This window comes from Tamandua tetradactyla, chromosome 17 (assembly GCF_023851605.1).
Source record: "Tamandua tetradactyla isolate mTamTet1 chromosome 17, mTamTet1.pri, whole genome shotgun sequence".
Classification (NCBI taxonomy): domain Eukaryota; kingdom Metazoa; phylum Chordata; class Mammalia; order Pilosa; family Myrmecophagidae; genus Tamandua; species Tamandua tetradactyla.
In genome coordinates, this window is record NC_135343.1 from 29,462,812 (window position 1) to 29,470,985 (window position 8,174).

Here is an 8,174-nt window from a genome sequence, read left to right on the forward strand (position 1 = left end):
TACTCCAGAATGACCTTATTTTCACTTGCCTACTTTTATCTGTAATGGACTTATTTTCAAATAAATTCATATTCTGAGGTTCTGGGGATCTTTTGTGGAGGATACCCCCCAATTTAGCCCATAAAATATGCTATTATGATATATCGTTGACTAATCAAAAAGAATAGGGAGGACCTCTTTTTAAAGATAGGACAGATTGCTATGAAAACACGATTGGATCCATGTAGGTAAATAAAAATAAAAATTCAGGTTCCTGAATAGTATGTAAACTACCATGCTATTTATACAACACACACACACACATATGGTAATATCACAAGTAATAATCTGGTTGCTTTTCAGTGTTTCTTAAAATGAACAATTAGTGTCTTTCTCACATTACTCGTGGGTTATTGTATAGGATGACCTCTCCTTCAAACCTCTACCAGGCCTGTTAGATGAGACTATTGATTCTAATATCAGAAGTATGCTACCAAAGCTTTCTATGAAGTCTTTTAGCAGACAATATGTTTAAGTTTCATAGCCTTCAAAAGATCAACAGTGTTCAGTTTCTTGTTCTAGTTTTTTTTTTTTTACAAATATGTTGTTTTCAGATACAGTGATTGGTGTTGGAAAAAACACACTTTGTGCTCAATAACATTCATTGAACACCCATTATATTAAAGAGACTAAAGCAAATGCAAATTAATTCAGAACCAGTATTGCATTAAACAATAAAAACATAGCACATGGAGATTTTGTGAAATGATAAACAAAAGCTTTTATTATGGGATGATAAAATAATTATGCTGGCTAAGTTCACTATGGAGAAGAGCACAGCTTTTGTTCTTTGGCTTACATTTCTTTCTGAAGGATTTATTGATAGCAATAGCTTCTCCTTTTACAATAGCCAAGAGACAATGAAAGGTTTTCTTTTCCCCACAAATATATTTACATTTTGTGCATACTGAATTATTTTTTAAGTATCTATTCAATTTTGTAAAAGGATGTTGAATTTAGCACACACTTTCTAGTGTTTAGCCCTAAATAAGGTAGGACCCCTCGCTTAAAAAAAAGTAACCATCTCATTTAAGAATCTAAGGAAATCTGTAGAAACCTATGCCTAGCCAACAACTATCTTTACAGACCCATATATATGATTAATTTTCCAAAAAAATTTGCATATACACACACATGTTCATATTTTTCATATAATGTAAGTTACTGTATGGACTAACAGAATGACACCTATGGATATAAGTATGAAATTGCTTCTATTGATAAACTCTAATATACAGAACTCTTCTCGATGGTTTTAGGAGTATTAACATTTCCAGTTTCTAGTCTCACATCCCAGCGTATGCTAATAGACTTTTGTTAGTGGTCTTTGCATTTAGTCCCATTGAAAATTGACTTAAGATAATTTGGCCAGCCATGATTCTCTGGTTCTTCTTTATAGATAATGGTCATGTCTCATGAATGGAAGTAGAGACCTTTGTCTGTATTCTAGTGACATATAAAAATGAAATCATGTCTCAACTTAATTCTCCCATACATGGAAACACTTACTGGCAAATTGTCACTAAATAGTCTCATATTTCCAGTTCTACCTTGAAGAGTTTTAAGCTACTGAACTTGCCATATTTATATTCTCTGTTTGTGCCCTTATAATATTTCTAATAAGACTTCATATTTTAAACATCTTCAATTTCCCCTAATAAAATAATTTATAATGTCCTTCCTTGGTTTCTATACACTTCCATGGGTTTTGACAAATGCACAATATGATAAAACCATTATATTATTGTTCAAATACTTTCACTGACCTAAAAATGTCTTGTGTTCCACCTATTTATTGACCTTCCCTTCCCTCTGAATTCCTGTCAACCTCTGATCATTTTTTTGTATCTATAATTTTGCCTTTTCCAAAAGGCCACATAGCTGGAAGCATTCAGTGTGTTGTCTTTCAAGCTGGCTTCTTTTACTTAGCAATATTTATTTAAGTCTCAACCATGTCTTCTGTGACTCCATTTCTTTTTGTTGTTGAATAATATTCCATTGTATGGCTGCTTCCCAGTCAACTTACCCATTCACTAATTGAAGGACATCTTGATTGTTTCTAATTTTGGGAAATTATGAATAAAATTGCTATAAATATTCATGTGCAGGTTTTGTGTGGCTATCAGTTTTCAACTCATTCGAGTAAATACCTGGGAGCACAAATGCTGAATGGATCATATGGAAAACCTGTGTTTCACTTAGTAAGAAACTGTTAAACTCTTCAGCAAAGTGGCTGTACCATTTTGCATTCCCACCAACAATGATTGAGAGTTCCTGTGGCTCTATATTCTTGCCAGCATTTGGCTTTCTCAGAGTTTGAAGTGTAGCCATTATCACTGGTTTATAGTTGTATCTCATTGTTGTAATTTGCAATTCCCTAGTAACATATATGTTGAGTGTCTTTTCATGTGCATTTTGTTTTGCATCTGTATATCTTTTCCATCTGTTCAGATCTTTTGCCTATTTTGTAGTAAGCTTGTTTGTTTCCTCGTTGTTGAGTTTTGAGTTCTTTACATATTTTAGATACATGTCGTTTATCAGGTATTTGCCTTGCAAATATTTTCTCCCATACTGTGGCATGTCTTTTTATTCTCTTAGCAGAAGTGTTTAATAGTAATGAAGTCCAGCTCATCAATTTTTTTCTTTCATGGATCATGCCTTAGGTGTTATATCTAATCAGTCATTGCCAAACTCAAAATTACCTAGATTTTATCTTACATAATCTTCTAGAACTTGTATAATTTTCCATTTTCCATTTAGGTCAGTGATCCATTTAAAGTTCATTTTGTGAGAAATGTAAGGTCTTTGTCTAGACTCATGTTTTCACATGTGAATGTCCAGTTGTTCAGGTACCATTTGTTAAAAAGCCTATCCTTCTTCCATTGAAATGCCTCTGCTTCCTTGTCAAAGATCAGTTGATATATTTCTGTGGGTCTATTTAGGCTCTTTATTCTGTTCCACTTATCCATTTGTGTTTTTTTCACTAATACCACATGGTCTTGATCACTGTAGTATTACAGTAAGTTTTGAAATCAGGCAGTGTCAGTCCAGAACACTGACTATTCTTGTTCAGTTCTGTTTCGGCTATTCAGGGTCTTTTGTCTTTTCATATAAACTTTAGTTTCAATTTGTCAATATCCACAAAATAATTTGCTGGGACTTTTATTGGAATTGTGTTAATTCTATAGATAATGCTTGGAAGACTTGATATCTTAATGCTGTTGAGTCGACCTATCCATGAATGAGGTACACCTCCCCATTTATTCAGATCTTTGATTTCTTTCAAAAGAGTTTTATAGTTTCCCTTATATAAATATATTGTACATATTTTATTATATTTGAATCTAAGCATTTCTTTTTTGTTTGTTTTTTTGTAATAACAACGGTGTTGTGCTTTTAATTTTGCATTTTAAATGTTCATTGCTTGTATATAGGAAAACAATTGATTTTTGCATATTAATCTTGCAATCTGCACCCTTATTATAGTCACTTATTAGTTATAAGAGTTTTTTTTAATCAAGTCTTTTAAATTTTCTAGAGATAATCATGTCATCTGTGAACAACTGTCTTCCTTCTGAATCTATCTATCTTGTATTTTCTTTTCTTTTTTTAATGCATTAGCTAGGACTTCTTGTACCATGTTGAATAGGAATGGTAAATGGGGCATTGTTGTCTTGTTTCCAATCTTAGGAGAAAGCATCTAGTTTCTCTTAATTAAATATGATGTTGGCTGGGATTTTCGTAGACTTTATTTTTTTTATTTTTATTTTTTTACATGGGCAGGCACCAGGAATCAAATCCAGGTCTCTGGCATGGCAGGCAAGAACTCTGCCACTGAGCCACTGTTGCCCCCCCTGCATTTTCATAGACTTTTTTTTTTTTTTTAATGAATGAGGAAGTTCCCTCTATTCCTAGTTTGCTGAGAATTTTAGTCATCAATAGGTGTTGGGTTTTTGAAATTAATTTTTCTTCATTTAGTGATATGATCATATTTTTCTCCTTCAGTCTATTTCATTATTTTTTTTTGTTCTTCTTCCTCCTTGCTTTTCAGTTTGGGAAGTTTCTATTAACATATCTTCAAGCTCACCAATTCTTTACTTGGGTGTACCCAGTCTACTAATAAATCTATCAAAGGTATTCTTCATTTCTGTTATGGTATTTTTTATCTCTAAGATTTCCTTTTGCTTCTTTCTTAGAAATTCCATCTTTCTGTTTACGTTATTCCTCCATTTTTGAATTGGTCTACCTTTTCCATTAGAGTCTTTAGCACATTAATTGTAATAATTTTCAATTTCTGGTCTGCTAGTTCTAACATCTCAGCTATATCTGAGTCTAGGTCTGATGCATGCCCTAGAGAACTTCGGATTGTGTTTTTTGTATGCTTCACAATTTTAAGTTGAAAGCCAGACATGGCATACCAGGTACAAAAGAATTGAGGTAAAAAGTCCTTTAGTCTGAGGTTTTGTGTTTTCCTGTTTAGGAGTTCAGCTGTGTTTACTGTTTGCTGTACCTGTAGGTGTCAGAGGCTAAAACTTCCTCTGGGGTCCCTGTTTTTGTCTACCTGTTTTCTGTGGGTTTCCCTAGATACTTCTTTAATAAGTCTGAATCTTAATACTCTTTCTACTACAATCCCCTTATTATACTGGAGCCCTATTACTGTGATGGGGGAAGGGGAGAGGAAAAGCATTCTAAAATCTTATGATTAGGGCTGTCTTTTAGTATGCTTGTGTCCTTGTGCCATGACCTTCACAAGTGTTTCTCAGCTTCCTTCCCCTTTTCTCTTAGGTAAGACAAGAAGGCTAAAGAGGGCTGGAGTTGAGTATTTCCCTCCTCACATCAAATGTTCAGAGAACATGTTAGGTGTTTCCCTTTTACTACATTGGTTAGGCTCTGGTAAAACCCAGGTTTTCTAGGCTCTGGTAAAATGGCATCTTTTGAGTGTTCGCCTTTGTTAAGGAGAACAGAATGCCCTGTACTTATTTTCAAAATGTTCCCCTTTCCCCTCCCCCTGCCCGAAGCTTGAGGGGAATTTTCACAGACCTTCACTGCAAGAAACTGGTGGGTATCCTGGAAGCGGAACTCAAAATACTGGGTTCTCTGGAGTTTTTAACTCTCCAGCTAGTCCACACTGAGTTTCCAGCAATCCTTCAATTACAATTTAACAATTCCTAAGAGCACTGGCTCTAGAGGAGAGAGCTTCCTCTCTCAGGCTTCTGCTCCAGGTAAGCTACAATTCTCTGTACACCCCTCTCTCCAGTTCTTTTAGCAACAACTTGCCCTTTGTCCTATGGATCTAAGAAGAAATAACTTTCTTTTTTTTTTAGCTTTTCACATTTATTTTCTTGTTGCTAAGACAAAAAATGATCAGTTTTAATTTCTTTACATGTTAGGACAAAAAACATAAGTTTCTATGTGATTTCTCTTGATTTTACAAATTTAAATGCTAAATATATCTAATTTGAAGTCTATTTGATAAAGTACTACAGCAGTTAGTGATTATATAATATTCAGAGGGAAAAGTAATTTTTTTATTATAAAGAAAATATTAAACTCAGAAATAATAAATAAATAATCCATATGTATGTATGTATCTAATCATCTATTTTTTATATACTAGAGTGGATGCTTCACCGGCTCCTTCTTATTCCTGTCTCTGTGACCCACATCCACTAAAGATGCTGAATGAAATATTTGCTTTCAGAGTTATGGGTGACCATGTGACTCAGTTCTAGCTGATGGAAAAGCTCTGATTTTTTGATAAAAGGATAGACAGATCTAGCACTGCTTTCCTTCCTTCTGCCAGTCTTAATGAAGATATTAGGCTCAGGGCTGCAGCAGTCTTTGTGCTAAAATGAAGAAAAAAGTGTAGGAAGAAAAGCCAATAAACTAATCACAATTGAACAGAAAGATAAAAGTCAGGTCCTTAATGTCACAAAGCAGCTGAACAAATGCTAGTCATAGGTTCCTTTGTACTTTTTCATTTGAGTTTAAGTCACTGGCAGTCAGGTTTTCTTACAGCCTCAATCATTCTAAGTGATCTATATACATATAGGTATATATAATCCTTTTCCTATCTAAAGAATTCATATACCTTTATGATTTGAATCTTTCCTTCTTACAGCAAGATTACTAATTGCAGCTGATGGATTTTGTTTCAATGCCAAGAATTTCTTTTCATTTTTGATTGACATTTGAATGACAATGAACCTACTTCATACTGGATTTTATAATTTAAAATTCTGTTATGACTTTGTGTTATTTCTAGATATAAATCCTTTTTTGCTAAATTCCTACCATTTGGTAATTAAATGATATTTGAATAGACCCTTATTTATATCCTGTCTCCAAATTTAAATATTTAGTTGACTGTGTTAATTGAATCCAACAATTGTTTTTTCTAAAAGAGCAAAAAATCCTTCAAAAGAATCACTACAGGAAGGAATAATAATTGGTATTTCTTCCTCAAAATAATTATAGGACTTTTGTCCTAGAATTGAGCGACAGGCACCCTTGGATAATTTCAATGGATTTTTAGATATATATATTTTTAGACTAGAAGTAATTCCAGGTACAATGCTGTTTTTCAGTGACAGGTATTTCCTTGTTAAAAGTTACCTCTTGCTAAGTCTTTACAGAGCATATTTATGCAGGGTAATGAGGAAAGATATGCACTGACTATCTTGATTAGAAAAACAAAGCATAGGGTGCAAAATGATGTCCAAAAAATGATTCTTCTGAATTCCTTTCACTGAATGGGCAGACTTATTTTTCCTGTTGGAAGAAATATACTAACATAATTTTCTTTTGGGTATGTCTTCATTAGTTCACTCAGCTCCTCCTCCCTAAAAACCAGCTAGGAAACAAAAGTTAACATAGGCTCACAACCACTAAAATCAAGTAGAATGTAAAATTTCCAGCTACCACTTGCACCTTTTCTAATGATGAGCTGAGAAAGAGGAAGGGCTTCTAATGTAAAAATCCTCATTTAAATTTTATTGCCAGCTAATAGAAAGTATAGATGAATGAGTGAAAAATAATATGAAATAGCAATTTCTTTGCCCAAATCCCATGTATCATTGGTTAAACCCTTTAGAAAGGATGGCTCTAAAACAGCTTTATACTCAGTATTTAAGGCAGTAAAAAGAAGAGTTATAGTTTTCTAATATTTTATAAACAATCACCATAAGTTTTCACTGGAAACCATTTTTGCTTCTTTTTCACCCTAAAGGGACAAGTTACTGAAAATAATAAGTAGTGTAATTCTCTATTGAAGACACACTATAAATGGCTGTTTATGTTATTTTAATTATCATTGGTGAAATTGTCTTAACAGCTGTCTTAAAAGATTTGGCCATTGAAAGCAATGATTCATGCTCAGTTATGAGGCTCAGACACAGTTCATTTATCACCTAAAATATTTATTTTCCAAACCAAGGCTGAGGTATTAAACCAATTGTCAGAGTAATGACAATCAAATAAAAAATAGGAATAAAGGAGTGTGTTTGTTTTGCTTTTACAAATATTTAGATTCTTATTCCCTTATTGGAGAAGCTTCTTGCTTTCCTTTGCCTTGCACAGATGCTTATCTTCCTTAGGATTAACATAAAAAAAATCCTAATATGTTATTGATTACTAATTTCCTCTTCATGTTTTGTATTTCTTGGCATGTGTTGGTTACAAAATAAACCATAATTACACATGAGTGCAGAGTCATATGGAATTAGAAGTATTCTAGGGATGAATAACTTCTAATTATTATATATATCTATATAATAAAATAATATCAATATCTATATTGATAATGTGTTACCCTTTCTGGTGTTTACGTTTATATCAATGATAGAAATTGAAAAGAAAATCAAGAAATGCTATTGTATATACTGAAAATTTGTTTTACCTGCATACTTCACATGACCATATGCAACAAACACCTAGACTCATTTGGGGAATGTGGACAGCCTACCAATCAGGATGATGTGCTTTGGAGTGGCCTATATTCATCCAACAGATCAGCTTGCTCCTAATTCAATTATAAGCTCTTTATTTATACTTCTTGTTATCCCAGAAAGCCATGTGCTTGGGTTAATCAATTAAAATATTGTTCTCCCTTACTTCCGAAAAGTCATTAGTGTTTA